Below are 16,367 nucleotides of genomic sequence, written 5' to 3'. Positions count from 1 at the left end.
CTTCTCACCATTCTCCCAGTGGACTTTCCACCGATATCCCAATGAACTTCTCACCATTCTCCCAGTGGACTTCTCGCTGTTCTCCCAGTGGACTTTTCACCTTTCTCCCAGTAGACTTTACACCGTTCTCCCGGTGGACTTCCCACCTTTCTCCCAGTGGACTTCTCACCGTTCTCCCAGTGGAGGTCTCACCGTTCTCCCAGTAGACTTCTCACCTTTCTCCCAGTGGACTTCTCACCTTTCTCTCGGTGGACTTCTCACTGTTCTCCCAGTGGACTTGTCACCTTTCTCCCAGTGGACATCTCACCTTTCTCCCAGTGGACATCTCACCTTTCTCCCAGTGGACTTCTCACCTTTCTCCCATTGGACTTCTCACCTTTCTCCCAGTGGACTTCTCACCGTTCTGCAGGTGGACTTCTCACCATTCTCCCAGTGGACTTCTCACCGTTCTGCCAGTGGTCGTCTCACCTATGTCCCAGTGGACTTCTCACCATTCTCCCAGTGGACCTCTCACCTTTCTCCCAGTGGATTTCTCAGCTTTCTCCCAGTGGTCTTCTCACCTTTCTCCCAGTGGACTTCTCACCGTTCTCCCAGTGGACTTCTCACCGTTCTCCCAGTGGATTCTCACCGTTCTCCCAGTGGACTTCTCACCGTTCTCCCAGTGGACTTCTCACCTTTCTCCCCGTGGACTTCTCACCTTTCTCCCCGTGGACTTCTCACCTTTCTCCCAGTGAACTTCTCACCTTTCTCCCAGTGGACTTCTCACCATTTTCCCAGTGGACTTCTCACCATTCTCCCAGTGGACTTCCCATCGTTCTCCCAGTGGAGCTCTGACCATTGTCCCAGTGGACTTCTCACTGTTCTCCCAGTGGACTTTTCACCGATATCCCAATGAACTTCTCACCATTCTCCCAGTGGACTTTTCACCTTTCTCCCAGTGTTCCTCTCACCTTTCTCCCAGTGGACTTCTCACCATTCTCCCAGTGGACTTCTCACCATTCTCCCATTGAACTTCTCACCTTTCTCACAGTAGACTTCTCACCTTTCTCCCAGTGGACTTCTCACCGTTCTCCAAGGGGACTTCTCACTGTTCTCCCAGTGGACTTCTCACCATTCTCCCAGTGGACTTCTCACCTTTCTCCCAGTGGACTTCTCACCGTTCTCCCAGTGGACTTCTCACCATTCTCCCAGAGGAATTCTCTCCTTTCTCCCAGTGGACTTCTCACCTTTCTCCCAGAGGACTTCTCACTGTTCTCCCAGTGGACTTCTCACCAATCTCCCAGTGGACTTCTCACCTTTCTCCCGGTGGACTTCTCACCATTGTCCCGGTGGACTTCTCACAGTTCTCCCAGTGGACTTCTCACCTTTCTCCCAGTGGACTTCTCACCTTTCTCCCAGTGGACTTCTCACCTTTCTCCCAGTGGACTTCTCACCTTTCTCCCAGTGGACTTCTCACCTTTCTCCCAGTGGACTTCTCACCTTTCTCCCAGTGGACTTCTCACCTTTCTCCCAGTGGACTTCTCACCGTTCTCTCAGTGGACTTCTCACCATTCTCCCAGTGGACATCTCACTGTTCTCCCAGTGGACTTCTCACCTTTCTCCCAGTGGACTTCTCACCATTCCCCCAGTGGACTTATCACCTTTCTCCCAGTGGACAGCTCACCTTTCTCCCAGTGGGCTTCTCACCTTTCTCCCAGTGGACTTCTCACCTTTCTCCCAGTTGACTTCTCCCCTTTCTCCCTGTGGACTTCTCACCTTTCTGTCAGTGGACTTCTCACCATTCTCCCAGTGGACTTCCCACCTTTCTCCCAGTGGACTTCTCACCTTTCTCCCCGTGGACTTCTCACCTTTCTCCCAGTGAACTTCACACCTTTCTCCCAGTGGACTACTCACTGTTCTCCCAGTGGATTTTTCACCATTCTCCAAGGGGACTTCTCACCATTCTCCCAGTGGACTTCTCACCTTTTTCCCAGTGGACATCTCACCTTTCTCCCAGTGGACTTCTCACCTTTCTCCCAGTGGACTTCTCACCCTTCTCCCAGTGGACTTCTCACCTTTCTCCCAGTGGACTTCTCACCTTTCTCCCAGTGGACTTCTCACCTATGTCCCAGTGGACTTCTCACCTTTCTCCCAGTGGACATCTCACCTTTCTCCCAGTGGAATTCTCACCATTCTCCCAGTGGACTTTCCACCGATATCCCAATGAACTTCTCACCATTCTCCCAGTGGACTTTTCACCTTTCTCCCAGTGGACTTCTGACCATTCTCCCAGTGGACTTCCCATCGTTCTCCCAGTGGAGTTCAAACCATTCTCCCAGTGGACTTCTCACTGTTCTCCCAGTGGACTTTTCACCGATATCCCAATGAACTTCTCACCATTCTCCCAGTGGACTTCTCACCATTCTCCCAGAGGAATTCTCTCCTTTCTCCCAGTGGACTTCTCACCTTTCTCCCAGAGGACTTCTCACTGTTCTCCCAGTGGACTTCTCACCATTCTCCCAGTCGACTTCTCACCTTTCTCCCAGTGGACTTCTCGCCGTTCTCCCAGTTGACTTCTCACCTTTCTCCCAGTGGACTTCTCACCTTTCTCCCAGTGGACTTCTCACCTTTCTCCCAGTGGTGTTCTCACCTTTCTCCCAGTGGACTTCTCACCTTTCTCTCGGTGGACTTCTCACTGTTCTCCCAGTGGACTTGTTACCATTCAACCAGTGGACTTCTCACCTTTCTCCCAGTGGACATCTCACCTTTCTCCCAGTGGACCTCTCACCTTTCTCCCAGTGGACTTCTCACCTTTCTCCCAGTGGACTTCTCACTGTTCTCCCAGTGGACTTTTCACATTTCTCCCAGTGGACTTCTCACCGTTCTGCAGGTGGACTTCGCACAATTCTCCCAGTGGACGTCTCACCTATGTCCCAGTGGACTTCTCACCTTTCTCCCAGTGGACATCTCACCTTTCTCCCAGTGGACTTCTCACTGTACTCCCAGTGGACTTCTCACTATTCTCCCAGTGGACTTCTCACCTTTCTACCAGTGGACCTCTCACCTTTCTCCCAGTGGATTTCTCAGCTTTCTCCCAGTGGTCTTCTCACCTTTCTCCTGGTGGACTTCTCACCGTTCTCCCGGTGGACTTCTCACCGTTCTCCCAGTGGACTTCTCACCGTTCTCCCAGTGGACTTCTCACCTTTCTCCCAGTGGACTTCTCACCTTTCTCCAAGTGGACTTCTCACCCTTCTCCCAGTGGACTTCTCACCTTTCTCCCAGTGGACATCTCACTGTTCTCCCAGTGGACTTCTCACCTTTCTCCCAGTGGACTTCTCACCATTCCCCCAGTGGACTTCTCACCATTCTCCCAGTGGGCAGCTCACCTTTCTCCCAGTGGGCTTCTCACCTTTCTCCCAGTGGACTTCTCGCTGTTCTCCCAGTGGAGTTCTCAGCTTTCTCCCAGTGGACTTCTCACCTTTCTCCCAGTGGACTTCTCCCCTTTCTCCCTGTGGACTTCTCACCTTTCTGTCAGTGGACTTCTCACCATTCTCCCAGTGGACTTCTCACCTTTCTCCCAGTGGACTTCTCACCTTTCTCCCCGTGGACTTCTCACCTTTCTCCCAGTGAACTTCACACCTTTCTCCCAGTGGACTACTCACTGTACTCCCAGTGGATTTTTCACAATTCTCCCAGTGGACTTCTCACCATTCTCCCAGTGGACTTCTCAGCTTTCTCCCAGTGGATTGTCACCATTCTCCCAGTGGACTTCTCACCTTTTTCCCAGTGGACATCTCACCTTTCTCCCAGTGGACTTCTCACCTTTCTCCCAGTGGACATCTCACTTTTCTCCCAGTGGACTTCTCACTGTACTCCCAGTGGACTTCTCACCTTTCTCCCAGTGGACTTCTCACATTTCTCCCAGTGGACTTCTCCCCTTTCTCCCAGTGGACTTCTCACCTTTCTCCCCGTGGACTACTCACTGTTCTCCCAGATGATTTTTCACCATTCTCCCAGTGGACTTCTCACCATTCTCCCAGTGGACTTCTCACCTTTCTCCCAGTGGACTTCTCACCTTACTCCCAGTGGACTTCTCAACTTTCTCGCAGTGGACTTCTCACCATTTTCCCAGTGGACTTCTCACCATTCTCCCAGTGGACTTCTCACCATTCTCCCAGTGGACTTTCCATCGATATCCCAATGAACTTCTCACCATTCTCCCAGTGGCCTTTTCACCTTTCTCCCAGTGGACTTCTGACCATTCTCCCAGTGGACTTCCCATCTTTCTCCCAGTGGAGTTCTAACCATTCTCCCAGTGGACTTCTCACTGTTCTCCCAGTGGACTTTTCACCGATATCCCAATGAACTTCTCACCATACTCCCAGTGGACTTCTCACCATTCTCCCAGTGGACTTCTCACCATTCTCCCAGTGGACTTTTCACCTTTCTCCCAGTGGACTTCTCACCTTTCTCCCAGTGGACTTCTCACCATTCTCCCAGTGGACTTCTCACCATTCTCCCAGTGGACTTCTCACTTTTCTCCCATTGAACTTCTCACCTTTCTCACAGTAGACTTCTCACCTTTCTCCCAGTGGACTTCTCACCATTCTCCCAGTGGACTTCTCACCATTCTCCCAGAGGAATTCTCTCCTTCCTCCCAGTGGACTTCTCACCTTTCTCCCAGAGGACTTCTCACTGTTCTCCCAGTGGACTTCTCACCATTCTCCCAGTCGACTTCTCACCTTTCTCCCAGTGGACTTCTCACCATTCTCCCAGTGGACTTCTCACCTTTCTCCCAGTGGACTTCTTGCTGTTCTCCCAGTGGACTTCTCCCCTTTCTCCCAGTGGACTTCTCACCTTTCTCCCATTGGACATCTGACCTTTCTCCCAGTGGACTTCTCACCTTTCTCCCAGTGGGCTTATCACCATTCTCCCAGTGGACTTCTCACCTTTCTCCCAGTGGATTTCTCACCGTTCTCCCAGTGGTCTTCTTACCATTCTCCCAGTGGACTTCTCACCATTCTCCCAGTGGACTTCTCACCTTTCTCCCAGTGGGCTTAACACCATTCTCCCAGTGGACTTCTCACCTTTCTCCCAGTGGACTTCTCGCTGTTCTCCCAGTGGACTTTTCACCTTTCTCCCAGTTGACTTTACACCGTCCTCCCAGTGGACTTCTCATCTTTCTCCCAGTGGACTTCTCACCTTTCTCCCAGTGGTGTTCTCACCTTTCTCCCAGTGGACTTCTCACCTTTCTCTCGGTGGACTTCTCACTGTTCTCCCAGTGGATTTGTCACCATTCTCCCAGTGGACTTCTCACCTTTCTCCCAGTGGACATCTCACCTTTCTCCCAGTGGACCTCTCACCTTTCTCCCAGTGGACTTCTCACTGTTCTCCCAGTGGACTTTTCACATTTCTCCCAGTGGACTTCTCACCTTTCTACCAGTGGACCTCTCACCTTTCTCCCAGTGGATTTCTCAGCTTTCTCCCAGTGGTCTTCTCACCTTTCTCCTGGTGGACTTCTCACCGTTCTCCCGGTGGACTTCTCACCGTTCTCCCAGTGGACTTCTCACCGTTCTCCCAGTGGACTTCTCACCTTTCTCCCAGTGGACTTCTCACCTTTCTCCCAGTGGACTTCTCACCCTTCTCCCAGTGGACTTCTCACCTTTCTCCCAGTGGACATCTCACTGTTCTCCCAGTGGACTTCTCACCTTTCTCCCAGTGGACTTCTCACCATTCCCCCAGTGGACTTCTCACCATTCTCCCAGTGGGCAGCTCACCTTTCTCCCAGTGGGCTTCTCACCTTTCTCCCAGTGGACTTCTCGCTGTTCTCCCAGTGGAGTTCTCAGCTTTCTCCCAGTGGACTTCTCACCTTTCTCCCAGTGGACTTCTCCCCTTTCTCCCTGTGGACTTCTCACCTTTCTGTCAGTGGACTTCTCACCATTCTCCCAGTGGACTTCTCACCTTTCTCCCAGTGGACTTCTCACCTTTCTCCCCGTGGACTTCTCACCTTTCTCCCAGTGAACTTCACACCTTTCTCCCAGTGGACTACTCACTGTACTCCCAGTGGATTTTTCACAATTCTCCCAGTGGACTTCTCACCATTCTCCCAGTGGACTTCTCAGCTTTCTCCCAGTGGATTGTCACCATTCTCCCAGTGGACTTCTCACCTTTTTCCCAGTGGACATCTCACCTTTCTCCCAGTGGACTTCTCACCTTTCTCCCAGTGGACATCTCACTTTTCTCCCAGTGGACTTCTCACTGTACTCCCAGTGGACTTCTCACCTTTCTCCCAGTGGACTTCTCACATTTCTCCCAGTGGACTTCTCCCCTTTCTCCCAGTGGACTTCTCACCTTTCTCCCCGTGGACTACTCACTGTTCTCCCAGATGATTTTTCACCATTCTCCCAGTGGACTTCTCACCATTCTCCCAGTGGACTTCTCACCTTTCTCCCAGTGGACTTCTCACCTTACTCCCAGTGGACTTCTCAACTTTCTCGCAGTGGACTTCTCACCATTTTCCCAGTGGACTTCTCACCATTCTCCCAGTGGACTTCTCACCATTCTCCCAGTGGACTTTCCATCGATATCCCAATGAACTTCTCACCATTCTCCCAGTGGCCTTTTCACCTTTCTCCCAGTGGACTTCTGACCATTCTCCCAGTGGACTTCCCATCTTTCTCCCAGTGGAGTTCTAACCATTCTCCCAGTGGACTTCTCACTGTTCTCCCAGTGGACCTTTCACCGATATCCCAATGAACTTCTCACCATACTCCCAGTGGACTTCTCACCATTCTCCCAGTGGACTTCTCACCATTCTCCCAGTGGACTTTTCACCTTTCTCCCAGTGGACTTCTCACCTTTCTCCCAGTGGACTTCTCACCATTCTCCCAGTGGACTTCTCACCATTCTCCCAGTGGACTTCTCACTTTTCTCCCATTGAACTTCTCACCTTTCTCACAGTAGACTTCTCACCTTTCTCCCAGTGGACTTCTCACCATTCTCCCAGTGGACTTCTCACCATTCTCCCAGAGGAATTCTCTCCTTCCTCCCAGTGGACTTCTCACCTTTCTCCCAGAGGACTTCTCACTGTTCTCCCAGTGGACTTCTCACCATTCTCCCAGTCGACTTCTCACCTTTCTCCCAGTGGACTTCTCACCATTCTCCCAGTGGACTTCTCCCCTTTCTCCCAGTGGACTTCTCACCTTTCTCCCATTGGACATCTGACCTTTCTCCCATTGGACATCTGACCTTTCTCCCAGTGGACTTCTCACCATTCTCCCAGTGGACTTCTCACCTTTCTCCCAGTGGATTTCTCACCGTTCTCCCAGTGGTCTTCTTACCATTCTCCCAGTGGACTTCTCACCATTCTCCCAGTGGACTTCTCACCTTTCTCCCAGTGGGCTTAACACCATTCTCCCAGTGGACTTCTCACCTTTCTCCCAGTGGACTTCTCGCTGTTCTCCCAGTGGACTTTTCACCTTTCTCGCAGTTGACTTTACACCGTCCTCCCAGTGGACTTCTCATCTTTCTCCCAGTGGACTTCTCACCTTTCTCCCAGTGGTGTTCTCACCTTTCTCCCAGTGGACTTCTCACCTTTCTCTCGGTGGACTTCTCACTGTTCTCCCAGTGGATTTGTCACCATTCTCCCAGTGGACTTCTCACCTTTCTCCCAGTGGACATCTCACCTTTCTCCCAGTGGACCTCTCACCTTTCTCCCAGTGGACTTCTCACTGTTCTCCCAGTGGACTTTTCACATTTCTCCCAGTGGACTTCTCACCTTTCTCCCAGTGGACTTCTCACCGTTCTGCAGGTGGACTTCTCACCATTCTCCCAGTGGACTTATCACCGTTCTGCCAGTGGAATTCTCACCTTTCTCCCAGTGGACTTCTCACCTTTCTCCCAGTGGACTTCTCACCTTTCTCCCAGTGGACTTCTCACCGTTCTCCCAGTGGACTTCTCACCGTTCTCCCAGTGGACATCTCACTGTTCTCCCAGTGGACTTCTCACCTTTCTCCCAGTGGACTTCTCACCTTTCTCCCAGTGGACCTCTCACCATTCTCCCAGTGGACTTCTCACCATTCTCCCAGTGGACATCTCACCGTTCTCCCAGTGGACTTCTCACCTTTCTCCCAGTGGACTTCTCACCGTTCTCCCAGTGGATTTCTCACCATTCTCCCAGTGGACTTCTGACTTTTCTCCCAGTGGAGTTCTCACTGTTCTCCCAGTAGACTTCTCACCTTTCTCCCAGTGGACTTCTCACCTTTCTCCGAGTGGACTTCTCACCTTTCTCCCAGTGGACTTCTCACCTTTCTCCCAGTGGTGTTCTCACCTTTCTCCCAGTGGACTTCTCACCTTTCTCCCAGTGGACTTCTGAATGTTCTCCCAGTGGACTTCTCACAATTCTCCCAGTGGACTTCTCACCTTTCTCCCAGTGGACTTCTCACCTTTCTCCCAGTGGACTTCTCACCTTTCTCCCAGTGGACTTATCACTGTTCTCCCAGTGGACTTCTCACAATTCTGCCAGTGGACTTCTCACCTTTCTCCCAGTGGACTTCTCACCTTTCTCCCAGTGGACTTCTCACTGTTCTCCCAGTGGACATCTCACTTTTCTCCCAGTGGACCTCTCACCTTTCTCCCAGTGGACTTCTCACCTTTCTCCCAGTGAACTTCTCACCTTTCTCCCAGTCGACTACTCACTGTTCTCCCAGTGGATTTTTCACCATTCTCCCAGTGGACTTCTCACCCTTCTCCCAGTGGACTTCTCACCTTTCTCCCAGTGGACTTTTCAACTTTCTCCCAGTGGTCTTCACACCTCTCTCACAGTGGACTTCTCACCCTTCTCCCAGTGGACTTCTCACCATTCTCCCAGTGGATTTTTCACCTTTCTCCCAGTGGACTTCTGACCGTTCTCCCAGTGGACTTCCCATCATTCTCCCAGTGGACTTCTGACCATTATCCCAGTGGACTTCTCACCTTTCTCCCAGTGGGCTTCTGACCATTCTCCCAGTCGACTTCTCACTTTTCTCCCAGTGGACTTCTCACCATTCTCCCAGTGGACTTTTCACCTTTCTCCCAGTGGACTTCTCACCTTTCTCCCAGTGGGCTTCTCACCTTTCTCCCAGTCGACCTCTCACCTTTCTCCCAGTGGACTTCCCACCTTTCTCCCAGTGGACTTCTCACCTTTCTGCCAGTGGACTTATCACTGTTCTCCCAGTGGACTTCTCACTGTTCTCCCAGTGGACTTCTCAGCTTTCTCCCATTCGACTTCTCACCATTCTCCCAGTGGACTTCTCACCTTTCTCCCAGTGGACCTCTCACCGTTCTCCCAGTGGACTTCTCACCATTCTCCCAGTGGACATCTCACTGTTCTCCCAGTGGACTTCTCACCTTTCTCCCAGTGGACTTCTCACCGTTCTCCCAGTGGATTTCTCACCATTCTCCCAGTGGACTTCTGACTTTTCTCCCAGTGGAGTTCTCACTGTTCTCCCAGTAGACTTCTCACCTTTCTCCCAGTGGACTTCTCACCTTTCTCCCAGTGGACTTCTCACCTTTCTCCCAGTGGACTTCTCACCTTTCTCCCAGTGGTGTTCTCACCTTTCTCCCAGTGGACTTCTCACCTTTCTCCCAGTGGACTTCTGAATGTTCTCCCAGTGGACTTCTCACCTTTCTCCCAGTGGACCTGTAAACTTTCTCCCAGTGGACTTCTCACGTTTCTCCCAGTGGACTTCTCACCTTTCTCCCAGTGGACTTCCCACCTTTCTCCCAGTGGACTTCCCACCTTTCTCCCAGTGGACTTATCACTGTTCTCCCAGTGGACTTCTCACCATTCTGCCAGTGGACTTCTCACCTTTCTCCCAGTGGACTTCTCACCTTTCTCCCAGTGGACTTCCCACCGTTCTCCCAGTGGACTTCTCACTGTTCTCCCAGTGGACATCTCACTTTTCTCCCAGTGGACCTCTCACCTTTCTCCCAGTGGACTTCTCACCTTTTTCCCAGTGGACTTCTCACCGTTCTCCCAGTGGACTTCTCAGCTTTCTCCCCATGGACTTCTCACCTTTCTCCCAGTGAACTTCTCACCTTTCTCCCAGTCGACTACTCACTGTTCTCCCAGTGGATTTTTCACCATTCTCCCAGTGGACTTCTCACCCTTCTCCCAGTGGACTTTTCAACTTTCTCCCAGTGGTCTTCACACCTCTCTCACAGTGGACTTCTCACCATTCTCCCAGTGGATTTTTCACCTTTCTCCCAGTGGACTTCTGACCGTTCTCCCAGTGGACTTCCCATCATTCTCCCAGTGGACTTCTGACCATTATCCCAGTGGACTTCTCACCTTTCTCCCAGTGGGCTTCTGACCATTCTCCCAGTCGACTTCTCACCGTTCTCCCAGTGGACTTCTCACCATTCTCCCAGTGGACTTCTCACCTTTCTCCCAGTGGACTTCTCACTTTTCTCCCAGTGGACTTCTCACCATTCTCCCAGTGGACTTCTCACCATTCTCCCAGTGGACTTCTCACCATTCCCCCAGTGGACTTCTCACCTTTCTCCCAGTGGGCTTCTCACCTTTCTCCCAGTCGACCTCTCACCTTTCTCCCAGTGGACTTCTCACGTTTCTCCCAGTGGACTTCCCACCTTTCTCCCAGTGGACTTCTCACCTTTCTGCCAGTGGACTTATCACTGTTCTCCCAGTGGACTTCTCACTGTTCTCCCAGTGGACTTCTCACCATTCTCCCAGTGGACTTCTCACCTTTCTCCCAGTGGACTTCTCACCTTTCTCCCAGTGGTCTCCTCACCATTCTCCCAGTGGACTTCTCACCGTTCTCCCAGTGGACTTCTCACCGTTCTCCCAGTGGACTTCTCACCATTCTGCCACTGAACTTCTCACCTTTCTCCCCGTGGACTTCTCACCTTTCTCCCAGTGGACTTCTCACCTTTCTCCCAGTGGACTTCTCACCTTTCTCCCAGTGGACTTCTCACCGTTCTCCCAGTGGACTTCTCAATGTTCTCCCAGTGGACATCTCACTTTTCTCCCAGTGGACCTCTCACCTTTCTCCCAGTGGACTTCTCACCTTTCTCCCAGTGGACTTCTCACTGTTCTCCCTGTGGACTTCTCACCTTTCTCCCAGTGGACTTCTCACCTTTCTCCCAGTGGACTTCTCACTGTTCTCCCTGTGGACTTCTCACCTTTCTCCCAGGGGACTTCTCACCTTTCTCCCAGTGGACTTCTCATCTTTCTCCCAGTGGACTTCTCACCGTTCTCCCAGTGGACTTCTCAGCTTTCTCCCAGTGGACTTCTCACCTTTCTCCCAGTCGACTACTCACTGTTCTCCCAATGGATTTTTCACCATTCTCCCAGTGGACTTCTCACCCTTCTCCCAGAGGACTTCTCACCTTTCTCCCAGTGGACTTTTCAACTTTCTCCCAGTGGTCTTCACACCTTTCTCCCAGTGGACCTCTCACCATTCTCCCAGTGGACTTCTCACCTTTCTCCCAGTGGTCTTCTCTCCTTTCTCCCAGTGGACTTCTCAGCTTTCTCCCAGTGGACTTCTCACCTTTCTCCCAGTGGATTTCTCACCTTTCTCCCCGTGGACTTCTCACCTTTCTCCCAGTGAACTTCACACCTTTCTCCCAGTGGACTACTCACTGTACTCCCAGTGGATTTTTCACAATTCTCCCAGTGGACTTCTCACCATTCTCCCAGTGGACTTCTCACCTTTCTCCCAGTGGATTGTCACCATTCTCCCAGTGGACTTCTCACCTTTTTCCCCAGTGGACATCTCACCTTTCTCCCAGTGAACTTCTCACCTTTCTCCCAGTGGACTTCTCACCTTTCTCCCAGTGGACATCTCACTTTTCTCCCAGTGGACTTCTCACTGTACTCCCAGTGGACTTCTCACCTTTCTCCCAGTGGACTTCTGACCTTTCTCCCAGTGGACTTCTCCCCTTTCTCCCAGTGGACTTCTCACCTTTCTCCCCGTGGACTACTCACTGTTCTCCCAGATGATTTTTCACCATTCTCCCAGTGGACTTCTCACCTTTCTCCCAGTGGACTTCTCACCTTTCTCGCAGTGGACTTCTCACCATTTTCCCAGTGGACTTCTCACCATTCTCCCAGTGGACTTCTCACCATTCTCCCAGTGGACTTTCCACCGATATCCCAATGAAATTCTCACCATTCTCCCAGTGGCCTTTTCACCTTTCTCCCAGTGGACTTCTGACCATTCTCCCAGTGGACTTCCCATCTTTCTCCCAGTGGAGTTCTAACCATTCTCCCAGTGGACTTCTCACTGTTCTCCCAGTGGACTTTTCACCGATATCCCAATGAACTTCTCACCATTCTCCCAGTGGACTTCTCACCATTCTCCCAGTGGACTTCTCACCATTCTCCCAGTGGTCTTCTCACCATTCTCCCAGTGGACTTCTCACCATTCTCCCAGTGGACTTTCCACCGATATCCCAATGAACTTCTCACCTTTCTCCCAGTGGACTTCTGACCATTCTCCCAGTGGACTTCCCATCGTTCTCCCAGTGGAGTTCTAACCATTCTCCCAGTGGACTTCTCACCTTTCTCCCAGTGGACTTCTCACCATTCTCCCAGTGGACTTCTCACCTTTCTCCCAGTGGACTTCTTTCTGTTCTCCCAGTGGACTTCTCCCCTTTCTCCCAGTGGACCTCTCACCTTTCTCCCAGTGGACTTCTCACCTTTCTCCCAGTGGACTTCTCGCTGTTCTCCCAGTGGACTTTTCACCTTTCTCCCAGTTGACTTTACACCGTTCTCCCAGTGGACTTCTAATCTTTCTCCCAGTGGACTTCTCACCTTTCTCCCAGTGGTGTTCTCACCTTTCTCCCAGTGGACTTCTCACCTTTCTCTCGGTGGACCTCTCACTGTTCTCCCAGTGGACTTGTCACCATTCTCCCAGTGGACTTCTCACCTTTCTCCCAGTGGACATCTCACCTTTCTCCCAGTGGACCTCTCACCTTTCTCCCAGTGGACTTCTCACCATTCTCCCAGTGGACTTCTCACCTTTCTCCCAGTGGACTTCTTTCTGTTCTCCCAGTGGACTTCTCCCCTTTCTCCCAGTGGACCTCTCACCTTTCTCCCAGTGGACTTCTCACCTTTCTCCCAGTGGACTTCTCGCTGTTCTCCCAGTGGACTTTTCACCTTTCTCCCAGTTGACTTTACACCGTTCTCCCAGTGGACTTCTAATCTTTCTCCCAGTGGACTTCTCACCTTTCTCCCAGTGGTGTTCTCACCTTTCTCCCAGTGGACTTCTCACCTTTCTCTCGGTGGACCTCTCACTGTTCTCCCAGTGGACTTGTCACCATTCTCCCAGTGGACTTCTCACCTTTCTCCCAGTGGACATCTCACCTTTCTCCCAGTGGACCTCTCACCTTTCTCCCAGTGGACTTCTCACCTTTCTCCCAGTGGACTTCTCACTGTTCTCCCAGTGGACTTTTCACATTTCTCCCAGTGGACTTCTCACCTTTCTCCCAGTGGACTTCTCACCGTTCTGCAGGTGGACTTCTCACCATTCTCCCAGTGGACTTCTCACCGTTCTGCCAGTGGAATTCTCACCTTTCTCCCAGTGGACTTCTCACCTTTCTCCCAGTGGACTTCTCACCTTCCTCCCAGTGGACTTCTCACCTTTCTCCCAGTGGACTTCTCACCTTTCTCCCAGTGGACTTCTCACCGTTCTCCCAGTGGACTTCTCACCGTTCTCCCAGTGGACATCTCACTGTTCTCCCAGTGGACTTCTCACCTTTCTCCCAGTGGACTTCTCACCGTTCTCCCAGTGGATTTCTCACCATTCTCCCAGTGGACTTCTGACCTTTCTCCCAGTAGAGTTCTCACTGTTCTCCCAGTAGACTTCTCACCTTTCTCCCAGTGGACTTCTCACCTTTCTCCCAGTGGACTTCTCACCTTTCTCCCAGTGGACTTCTCACCTTTCTCCCAGTGGTGTTCTCACCTTTCTCCCAGTGGACTTCTCACCTTTCTCCCAGTGGACTTCTCACCTTTCTCCCAGTGGTGTTCTCACCATTCTCCCTGTGGACTTCTCACCTTTCTCCCAGTGGACCTGTCACCTTTCTCCCAGTGGACTTCTCACGTTTCTCCCAGTGGACTTCTCACCTTTCTCCCAGTGGACATCCCACCTTTCTCCCAGTGGACTTATCACTGTTCTCCCAGTGGACTTCTCACCATTCTGCCAGTGGACTTCTCACCTTTCTCCCAGTGGACTTCTCACCTTTCTCCCAGTGGACTTCCCACCGTTCTCCCAGTGGACTTCTCACTGTTCTCCCAGTGGACATCTCACGTTTCTCCCAGTGGACCTCTCACCTTTCTCCCAGTGGACTTCTCACCTTTCTCCCAGTGGACATCTCCCTGTTCTCCCTGTGGACTTCTCACCATTCTCCCAGTGGACTTCTCACCTTTTTCCCAGTGGACCTCTCACCGTTCTCCCAGTGGACTTCTCAAAGATCTCCCAGTGGACTTCTCAGCTTTCTCCCCATGGACTTCTCACCTTTCTCCCAGTGAACTTCTCACCTTTCTCCCAGTCGACTACTCACTGTTCTCCCAGTGGATTTTTCACCATTCTCCCAGTGGACTTCTCACCCTTCTCCCAGTGGACTTTGCAACTTTCTCCCAGTGGTCTTCACACCTCTCTCACAGTGGACTTCTCACCGTTCTCCCAGTGGACTTCTCACCTTTCTCCCAGTGGTGTTCTCACCTTTCTCCCAGTGGACTTCTCACCTTTCTCTCGGTGGACCTCTCACTGTTCTCCCAGTGGACTTCTCACCTTTCTCCCAGTGGACATCTCACCTTTCTCCCAGTGGACCTCTCACCTTTCTCCCAGTGGACTTCTCACCTTTCTCCCAGTGGACTTCTCACTGTTCTCCCAGTGGACTTTTCACATTTCTCCCAGTGGACTTCTCACCTTTCTCCCAGTGGACTTCTCACCGTTCTGCAGGTGGACTTCTCACCATTCTCCCAGTGGACTTCTCACCGTTCTGCCAGTGGAATTCTCACCTTTCTCCCAGTGGACTTCTCACCTTTCTCCCAGTGGACTTCTCACCTTCCTCCCAGTGGACTTCTCACCTTTCTCCCAGTGGACTTCTCACCTTTCTCCCAGTGGACTTCTCACCGTTCTCCCAGTGGACTTCTCACCGTTCTCCCAGTGGACATCTCACTGTTCTCCCAGTGGACTTCTCACCTTTCTCCCAGTGGACTTCTCACCTTTCTCCCAGTGGACCTCTCACCGTTCTCCCAGTGGACTTCTCACCATTCTCCCAGTGGACATCTCACTGTTCTCCCAGTGGACTTCTCACCTTTCTCCCAGTGGACTTCTCACCATTCTCCCAGTGGATTTCTCACCATTCTCCCAGTGGACTTCTGACCTTTCTCCCAGTAGAGTTCTCACTGTTCTCCCAGTAGACTTCTCACCTTTCTCCCAGTGGACTTCTCACCTTTCTCCCAGTGGACTTCTCACCTTTCTCCCAGTGGACTTCTCACCTTTCTCCCAGTGGACTTCTCACCTTTCTCCCAGTGGTGTTCTCACCTTTCTCCCAGTGGACTTCTCACCTTTCTCCCAGTGGACTTCTCACCTTTCTCCCAGTGGTGTTCTCACCATTCTCCCTGTGGACTTCTCACCTTTCTCCCAGTGGACCTGTCACCTTTCTCCCAGTGGACTTCTCACGTTTCTCCCAGTGGACTTCTCACCTTTCTCCCAGTGGACATCCCACCTTTCTCCCAGTGGACTTATCACTGTTCTCCCAGTGGACTTCTCACCATTCTGCCAGTGGACTTCTCACCTTTCTCCCAGTGGACTTCTCACCTTTCTCCCAGTGGACTTCCCACCGTTCTCCCAGTGGACTTCGCACTGTTCTCCCAGTGGACATCTCACTTTTCTCCCAGTGGACCTCTCACCTTTCTCCCAGTGGACTTCTCACCTTTCTCCCAGTGGACATCTCACTGTTCTCCCTGTGGACTTCTCACCATTCTCCCAGTGGACTTCTCACCTTTTTCCCAGTGGACCTCTCACCGTTCTCCCAGTGGACTTCTCAAAGATCTCCCAGTGGACTTCTCAGCTTTCTCCCCATGGACTTCTCACCTTTCTCCCAGTGAACTTCTCACCTTTCTCCCAGTCGACTACTCACTGTTCTCCCAGTGGATTTTTCACCATTCTCCCAGTGGACTTCTCACCCTTCTCCCAGTGGACTTCTCACCTTTCTCCCAGTGGACTTTTCAACTTTCTCCCAGTGGTCTTCACACCTCTCTCACAGTGGACTTCTCACCATTCTCCCAGTGAACTTGTCACCATTCTCCCAGTGGATTTTTCACCTTTCTCCCAGTGGACTTCTGACCGTTCTCCCAGTGGACTTCCCATCATTCTCCC

This window comes from Somniosus microcephalus, chromosome 7 (assembly GCF_052327205.1).
Source record: "Somniosus microcephalus isolate GS21.2 chromosome 7, FLI_Smic_1.0, whole genome shotgun sequence".
NCBI classification, from domain to species: Eukaryota; Metazoa; Chordata; class Chondrichthyes; order Squaliformes; family Somniosidae; genus Somniosus; species Somniosus microcephalus.
Note: the sequence above shows the minus strand (reverse complement) of the source record.